This window comes from Sylvia atricapilla, chromosome 14 (genome assembly GCF_009819655.1).
Source record: "Sylvia atricapilla isolate bSylAtr1 chromosome 14, bSylAtr1.pri, whole genome shotgun sequence".
NCBI classification, from domain to species: Eukaryota; Metazoa; Chordata; class Aves; order Passeriformes; family Sylviidae; genus Sylvia; species Sylvia atricapilla.
This window is the reverse complement of record NC_089153.1, coordinates 7,488,289-7,498,165: the sequence shown is the minus strand read 5'-3', so window position 1 is coordinate 7,498,165 and position 9,877 is coordinate 7,488,289.

The window sequence follows — 9,877 nt, the reverse complement described above, 5'->3', positions numbered from 1 at the left end:
GTAGCCAAAGCAAATGAGAAGCATCAGCAGTGCCATGTCACTCAGTCTTGTCTGATGGTCAAAGAGCATGGCAGGATTTCCTTATTACCAGGCTCTAATGTTGCAGCATTTATGCTTCTGATTAACTATTAATATAATGAAAGGTTGTACAATATCTCCCTCTGATACTGTTGCCAAATAAGCAATTAAGAAGCAAGGTTTAGAGTCATTGCTTTTCAACAGCTGTAAAAGTAGATCATAGCTAGTGGGATGATAATTCTTCAGCAAGGGACATGCTCTGGTCCCTCCAAACCTTTCCTTCATGGTTTGCATGGAAGTGATGCTGCTCAGGTAAAGTGTTTTCTTCTATTCCAATGTCTCTTTTAAAAAAAAAAATCTAACCCATAGAAATTTTTATATGCTAATGGCAAGTTCATTTTTTGATTTACCACATTTGCCTAGCCAAAATATTAATTATTTTAGGACAAACTCATGACACTACTGCAGTGTGTGCTATATGGGTTGTTTTGGGTTTATTTCAAGCAAATAAGAGTCTGTGAGCAGATTGGTTTTTTTTCTGATAGAGATTCTGAGAAAAAGAGAACTGGAAACCAGGTATAGATCACATGCATAATTTCTTCCAGATGCTACAAACCTATAAAATAGACTACACATCTGATATCCAGGCAGATGCTTTGGTGGCCTGCAAGTCCTTATATGAGATGCCTATAGGTGAACAAAAGATAAAAAGATTTGCATCTCAGACCACCTATCAAGACCTAAATAAGCCTCTAGAGCAGCAAAACTTCAGGCTTCCTCTTCCAGCAGCAATGTGTCAGATTTTGCACACCAAAAGGAAAGGGCCTTGCAGTATAAATAACACAGTTCCAGCATTTGCTGAAGCTTACATGGATGAATCCCTTCCTCATGTGTTGCTGGAGTAGCTGAAGGGGTCACCTTAGTGACTTTGTGCTGCATCCTTGAGATTAGAACATGCAAAACCTCAGCAAGGTCCTGCAAGGACAGTCAGGACCTCAAAAGCTATGGGTAGTTTAAAAAGCAAAGCACATAACATTTCTGGTAATAAAATAAAGTTTTTTTCCCTCTTCCTTATATATAATTAAATCCTCTCTTACTTTTTTTTTTTTTTTTTTCCCAGCCTTTTGTTCTGCCTGAAAGTAGCAGAAAAATGAGAAAAATAAGAACACCTATAGCTTTAAATGGGAGAATTTCTCAAGAGGAATTTCTGGTAAAGGAGAGCAGAGGAGAATGACTTTGAAATGTGAAATTTCAAAATTGCTGTAGAAAAATGGTAATGTGATCCTTAACTTCAAGGTTCTTCAGTGTTGTGGTTGATTCAATACTTACAGGTAGGATGAATCAGTAATTTTACAAAGGTTTAGGAATGTTTCTTAATATGAAGTCTATAACTAAAACTAAACTTCAGAACAATGAAGATCATTAAAATAATTATGAATGTTGAGTGAACCTTACTGTCCTCTGACTGCTTGATGTGAGAGTCCTCAACTTAGCCCAAATGAGCTTGCTGTACAATGTATTTTCTTCATGGATATCCACTTCAGTCCTGTGTGTTACATGTTAATAAAAATCAAAGTGGCTTTCAACAAAACCTTTGCTCCTCGCAAAGACTGTAATATTGTCAAGATTATCAATTATGAAAATCGACAGAAGGGGAAAATGTTGTTTATGACTTGAACAGCTTTTAAGCACATAGAACCTGTGAGGCATTCAAATTTCACAATACTTATACATTCAATACATTCTTCATAATTATTATATTAAGTTAAAGTACTAAACTCCATCTGCAGACAAGTTCTTCAGGTACTTGAGATTTCTTCATATCAAATAGCCTTCAGGTGTGCAAATAAGCATCCACAGTCCATACCAGATGTCAATGTCTAATTAAAACTAAAATTTTAAAGGGCATGCCCTTGATGGTATTGTTGATTTTCTGTACAACACATTGCTGCTCTTCACTGCCTGTGTATTGACAGAAACTGTTGAAATACCAGTAAAATCAGATTTTACATAGAAGAATAAAAATGAAAGTGTTAAATTACCTTCTCAAGTGCCCAAAGGAGCTAAAAGTTGTTTCTTTGTCTCTTTTCTCTTGCTATGAGAAATGCAAGCACCATTAGTACCTAGCTCATGTACTCAGTTAAGAAGATGGCTGCTGTCATGGACAGCTGGACAAGAGGAAGCTGCATCAGTCCAGATCTTCCTCTTCTGATGGAACCAGTCCTACAGAACCCCCCATCAATGATTATTTATGAGAATTCCAGTGTTTAAAATAGCAGCACCCCCAATATAAATACTTCCAGAGGGAGGAGGCTGCTTTAGTACAGCATCCATTAGCTAAGAGCAGGAAAATCACTGTTCATTATTTTCTATATAAATAATGAGAAAAGTTTGGCAAAGCCAAGGAACACTGTAGCTTAGGAGAAGAGATCTCCTCTCCATTCTTAATACAGAAAATCTAGTCACATCTCCCCCTGAGGCTCCATTCTAGACTGGAGTCACAGTTTCTTGTTTATAAAGAGTTTAGAAACATACAAGTCTCTCAGCAAGTGTTGAACACCAAAATGTGTAACAGCTTGTGCATACACGTGTAGGAATCTCTTCACATTTCTAGAAATATCCCTCTTTTTTCATCCTACAGAAATAAATTCTTGCTTACAATACACATTAATGAAAGTTGCATCCAGATGCCAGAGAGGACCATGATTTCAAGTATCAATGTGGATATAAAAGACACTGTTACATCTAAGATCTGGTCTTTACAACATAAATAACTGGCAAAGACAGTTGCATGACTTTTCAAATACAGGTTAAGCACTGAGGGTGCTGACGAGAAGCTGCTTTTTGAAACAATAGAACCTATGGGCTTGGTTATTCTACTTTCCCCCCTTCTTTTCAAAGTCTCAAATCAGGAATTTCTATGTATTCTTTATGTTTAACTAGCTACAGAGATAAATGAAAACAGGTTTAAAAAAAGACAGATAAATTTTACAATTTATGTTCGATTTAGAGCAATTTAACTGCCTGTTTTTCAGAGCTCACTTGTGTCGTGTTTCTGAGAGGACAGGTCATGGCTTACGTAAAAGCATGACCTTTTCAGCTGTACCAGTGTCTTTTTTATCCTTTTCATATTCCATTTGGCAAAGAGAAATGCTGTTACCATCTTAGAACTTTGTCTTCAAGGGCAATACAGAGATTGAGCATTTTGACACCATCCCCCATACCTATGTAGTTCCAGGAAAAGAAAAAAAAATCCAAAGCAATGAGAAATAATTTTCAAAATATTTTTCACCATTATAAAAGTGTAAAATTCTGTTCTGGAGGTAAAGGAAGTGACAAGCACCAAAGCCTGTTCATTTTTGTTACAAGGAAGCTGTTTCAAAGTTTGCTCCATCAATATAAAATACCAAAGAGACACACTCAATAAAAATGCAGTTATGGTGTTAAGTTTTGTATAACAGCTGCTCCGATGGGCAGTAAACACAATTATGATATTAATTAATGAGGCATTAATGCTGTTTGCAATGTTTTATGAGACTAAAAGCAATTCATTAAAAGGCAATATGGTGGTACATAATGGATTCTGGCTACTTGCCACCATGAGCAAGAGTGAATTTCATTGAAATAATAATAATAATAATTGCACAGGGTTTTTTTGATGTTGTTCTTGCTTTTTGCAAATCCCAAACCAAAGGACAGATTTCATGTCAGCCAAAAATGAATAGAAATATTCCTGCTCTCTTCTGCTTATAAGAGTAATAATTCTAGGCATTGTATTTCTACTGCATAAACAAATAAATGGTGATAAGTGCTATCAGAAAATGCCACCATGATTTGACTGGCAGAAGGTCTAGGCAGGCAAATCTAGAGTGTACTCTGCAGATAGCCTTTTAATGAAACTAATTTCTTATTTATAAATTAGAATCATGGGTCATTAAGTTTTCTGTGATAAACATAATGCTACCCAACTAGTCAACTAAAGCAATGAGCCATGAAGGATAGGTGAGATTATGTATTTTCCTGATTTCAGTTTGGAAATCTGAAAAGAAACCTTGTTGTCTAGCAGTGATTTTGTCCTGCATAGATCTGTGGTTGTGTAATCCAGCTATGACATTCAAGATTATGTTGCCTTGTTACTTGAAAAAAGCAGCCAAGTTACTTGAAAAAAAACAACCATCTACATTCTCTGTGCAAACCACTTTATATCTGTTTTTACCTTGTCCTCATTATTTCATGGCACTTATGTGCTGTACTGAAATACTGTACACCTGCCTGAAGGACTGCAAAACATTCCAGGAAACAGAACGTGTAATGAGAAAAAAGTCTGTAGCCTTATCTGAACCTTTCTGCAACTTTGTCTTTCTCCCCTTTTGTATTCTCTTCCACCATATTATCTTGGATTACAATGAATGGTGTAATCAAAAAGTATATACTCTAGTACCATCTACATAAGATGTTGAAACAGGTGGAGAAGTGTTCTTTATCTTGTGCATGATTCAGCTCTGATAACTCCCTCCAGGGGGCTGTCTCCTCTAACGGGCCGTGGAGGTCTCACAACATGACTCACAGGATCACATCCCACTGTGAAGTGCCCAACCCAGAGGGAGGAATCAAACATTTCTACCTGGATATACTCTGAGGTAGGACCACCATGAGAGCACTACTCCTGCATTCCCAGGGGTCAAGAGCTTGGTAACCACCACTGGACCTCCAGAGAAGGGCCAGATCTTTCTACAGGATCACGGCTTCAACAGAACCACATTCATCATTCCAACAGGACTGCAGCCACCATTTAACTGGACTGCTGCCACCACCCTGACCAACAGGGTGTCAGGTTTTATTCTGACTTCTGTCAGTTTAGCCAATGTTTCTGTACTATTGCCTTCATTTTAATTTCCTATTAAATTGTAGTTCTGACTTGGAATCTCTTGCAAGATATTTGTTAATTCTTTCTGCTGGTCTGGCCTCAAACCAGCACACACTTACGCAGCTTAAAACTGCCCTGAACTTCCCTTTTATGCAACCTTTGTTAAGTCAAGTTTTCCTTACAGCTTTTCAGCAGTTTCTTTTCCTTTTAATTGCTTTCCTCATCTTGACACGATGACCTTATTCCTGTTCTCTTACTCAAGGGACATGCCCTCAGTGTCTTTCAAAAAGATTCAAGCTCTTCTATTGCATATTGTGGTAAAAAACACTTTACTGTCCAGTGATGCTTAAAACACATCTTGCAATTTTCTACAATCTCATCTCTCTCCTCACTTTCTGTAAATGGAATTTACAAGAGCACTATGAAATGGTTTTTAAGGGACAAGCATAATGATAGATTTTTATTTTGCCCCGGGGCATCCTAGCATTTTTGTGCTTTTAGTGATCAGCATCATTATTTTCCTCTTTCCTGATATTATATTAATCTTTATTTAAAATATAATAGTTTAAAAATATTTTACATTATTGATTTATTTTTCAAAAATGCCTTTCTGGATACATGAAATAGTAATGCTCCAAGTCCTACCCAGTCAGGTAATTTAAATGAGGACAGTTGGACTGAATATACAAGGCTTGTCTATTCTCTTTATTCTTCGTCAACCCGTGCAAAATTCTTAAAAATTTGCACAACCTCCCCCATGTGGCAGAGGGTTGTGGCAGAAATTCCTTGCTATGGTAATTCACCTGAACAAGACAATGATTAGAATTTTTTTTCAGATAGTGTTTTTATCTACAAGGTGTTCCAAAGTGATTTACGAAGTACCAAGTTATAAAGGAGCCTGGCTGAGCAGATACTGTGAACTGAAAGATACACTGTAAGCTTCTAAAGGCTCCAGCATGCTTTCAAATTTGGATATGGGAAACTAGACACCAAACTGGGAATCTTTAGGTCTAGTTGGAAAATGAGTTAAAATAACAAAGAACATTACCAAAGGATTACAGCAAGGTCTGGTGAATGAAGGATCATCCAAATATCAGGGGAGGAATACAAGAGGAACTCTCACTCTTTTGGTTTTTTTTTTTTTTTTTTTGCTATTTGCCCAATTACCACATTATGTTGACTGATCAGCCATATTCTACTGAACCATCAGACCCTGAATAAATACCATTCAGATGGTAATGTGAGCTTTGCAGTAATGCCAAGGGGTTCATCAGTCTCAGCCTGTCATGGGAGACCAGGAGAGACTCCTAACTCCATCCTGACTGCAGACAAGTGCGCTCAGTGACACTACAGGGAAGTCTGTGCCTCCGAGAACTTGCTCTTGCCAGAGAATACGCCACAGAAATAAATAACAGTGACGATAAAACACACGTCGCCAACCAAAACTGAACTTCCTTAGAACTCTGCTCAGACCTGCCATGAGGAAAAAGCAGTGTGCTGATACATCTTGGTCCATACATACACACACAATCTCTCACGCTGTTTTTAATCATGCTTCAATCATTTCTCTTGTCTAAACCTTGAAACATGAAAACAAGAGCATGCAGCCATACATTTGAGATGTGACCATAGGTGGTAGTTCCAAACCAAAAGCCTCTCTCTCTTTTGAATTACCAGTCACAGAGATTCCCCATGTCAGAAATCAGCTGCTCTCAAGTTTAATCCTTGAAGGTCATGCAGTGGCAGGAACAGAGCAAATAGCAGGAATGTTCAGCAACAGACAGCCTCTGGTGACCCCTGGATCTTTCTGAACTGCCTTTCCCCTGGCTGGCCCCAGACAGGAACCAAGCACACCTCTTGGACTGCTACCCACACATCTGGATGTCAAGGGGCTCTGCCCTCCCAGCCCACTCCACACTGTGGAAGTCCCTATGCTAGGAAAACTGAGGCTGAAAAGCCATTACTAAAATGGATGTCATACAGCAACAGTTTTTTTTTTTTTTTTTCCATTTTTAGGTAATCATTCCCAAATGCATGCTGGGCTATAGGAAAAAAAATCAGCTAAAATAAAGGAGGAATCAAATAAGGATATGTGATGAAACAGATAAGTGCCCATTTATTAAAGTACATTTTTGTAAAGGAAAAGAAACTTGTCTCATCTTCCATAAATTGTACTTTCAGCATTAATAAAATAAAAAAAAAAACAACCCTTTCTTTGGTGATAATAAAGACTTACAATAAGACTGGAAATGGAAAATTTTTCACAGGAGGCGAAATTTCTATTTCGATCCAAGTGGTTGAAAAAGTGATTAAAACCTGCAGAGTTACACAGCTGTAGCTGAAACAAACTCTCAAATGTGAAGATCATTTTATGAAGAGTAATGAATAATCTAAGTGGATGTGCAGGTCTCTCACTTCTTGATCTTTTTCATAAGAAATCAGTAATGAAAAGAGCATCACTAGTATCTTTTGTTCCAAGGTATTCTTCCTTCCTTGCAATCATTTATCATTCAGATGAAATAACTGCAGGGTTTTTATCACGTCAAAGAGCAAATAAGTAAATTTGAAAAAAGCATTGCAGCTGTATAAGAAGGAGCTTGTTAGAAACAGCCATTGCAACAACTTTTTACTTAAAGATCAGGTTATCAATCCAGAAATGTTTCTTTCATAACATAATTCTTTTTCCCTTAACATAGTTTTGGTAAGTGCAAATTAAGCATAGAGTAAGGGAGATATTTAAAATATATGTTTCTATTTACTGAAACTAAATGCCAAATGCAAACTATTCACAGAATTCACAGTAGTCATCAGTACAAAGACAAAAACCCTATTGAATTCCCCAGACAAACATAGTATTAAAATTTATTAAAAGAAAATGTTTACTTTTCTTTTCCTTATAAAAACCCCAAACCCAAAACTTTTTGAGTGCATTGCTCATGGTTGAGCCTACAGAAATAAACAGGGTATTGAAGTCAGAGTGAAAAAAATAGGATTTTCTAAGAAAAGAAACCATCAATGTTAAGCTTCTAAACAGCATCTCAGACTCTCCAGTATCGCAGAAGAAGAGATTAAAAAATTTTAAAAAGACACTAGAAAAGTTTGAATCTTTAGCATTCCTAGTTGGTATCTTATTACTGTGGTCTGAGACAATGATGATTTTTGGAACATAATCTTGGAAAACTATTATTTTCCTAGCTAAAAAGCCAAGGAGCAGCAGCCTGTGTGATTTAAATACTCTCCATGCTGGGAGATACAAGGAAACACCTGAAATAGTCTCTGCCTTGTAGGTTGGACAGGTGGCAGCAGTGAAGTATCACATATTAAGGCAGCCAGGCCAGTCATTTGGTAATTTATTTTCAGTTTTAAATATTCCTCGTACAAGAGTACAATCTCAAAGGTATGATTTCACTTTGTTTTAGTCACTGGAGTCAGCAGAGCCTTCCAGTCCCAAAGAAGATCACCACCACATATGCCAGTGTGACTCTGAGGTTGGTCTGCTCGTTATTTTGTCTGCAGACAGGAGCTCTCAGCCTGTCTGTTGAGCTCGGAAGATGTGACTGCTCCAAAGCAGAAAGCTGTGGTTAAAAGCACTGAGCCCAAGCTAATGAGCCCCTTGGAGACCCAGGATTTAATGGCCTGGCCTCCCTGCCTCTGCCTCACACAGCACTTGTGTTGAGTAGGTGGAACAAAGCCTGCCAGCAAAAGCATTTCTGCATCCCCCTATGAGCCTGTGCTGCTGTTTCCACAGGGGAATGAACTCACAAGGCAGGCAGGTATTCCTGATAACTCTGCTTGTGTTTCCCAGCTCAGGACTGGTTGAAAAGCACTGACAAATCTGGCAGCTTGGAAGGTCACACCCCTGAGCCCTCTGCCCAGGTCCTCTGCCAGAGGTCACCCCTCCTGGTCCCAGCACATGTGCCTGGGCACACACCTCCTGCTCCTGGTGGCACAGCTCTCACTGAGCTGAGCCAGGACACTGCTCTGGGGCACTGACCTGAACCTTCCTGCTGCCTGCTCTGCATGGCAGGGCCCAGGGCTGAGCTGGGCAGCTTCTAAACTGCTAAAGACCCATTTGCACTCACCTGGCAAGAACAACTGCAAAACTGTTCAAGCAAAAGGATAAATAAGGAATAAATTTGTGTACACGAAAGGGATAAATAAGCTGTGTGCTTGAATTACTTCCAAACTGGTTGCTGTGGACAGCACTGGGAATCCAAACTGGACCTTCAGAAACCCACACACTCCTTGAAGAGCATCCCAAGTAGCAAAGGCAGATGCTACCCTTGTGCACAAACCACAGCAACTTAAAGACTCATATTCCCTTAAGACAGAGTCAAAAAATAGAATTACTGCTAACGAAAACACCAAAGAAAATAAACCACAGGGTACAAGAGCTTTAGCTATTTGGTATTTTAGTCTCGGAGGCACACAAACCCACTAATCAGCTCATGAAACAGTATTGCCTACAAAGTTCAAGATGTAAAGGCTGGTCTCAAGCCCTGCAGTAAACCTCTGAGTCAAATAACACTACCAAAGACATCTTTAAGACCTTATTAAATGAATCAGTTTGCTGGCTATTGCTTTGACCACTCTCAACAACATGCAGGCAATAAACACTGACAGAAGCTCAAGACTAGACCACTGCTACAATACTGCTTTTCCTCATATAGTCACAACATCCAATTTCTGCTTACAGGTCCTGTGTCTCCTGAGATTATCAGAACACAAAATTACAAGAAAGAGAAAACATGCTTCTTTTCCCAAATGGTTTTACTTTGACAGCACTTTCTACTTAGTCAGTACTAGTAGTTGTATTCTCACGTTTTGTGTCTACATCAACTTATTTAATTTACTGGCACTATCACACCACTGGTGGGAGGAACAGAATGTCACATCACCTACACTTTTTCTGAAATTTGGGGAAAAGGGTGACCATGCCAGCTGCCAGTCAGCCACAGCAGATGCAGCACAGAGGGCGGATGAAGAAGGGAT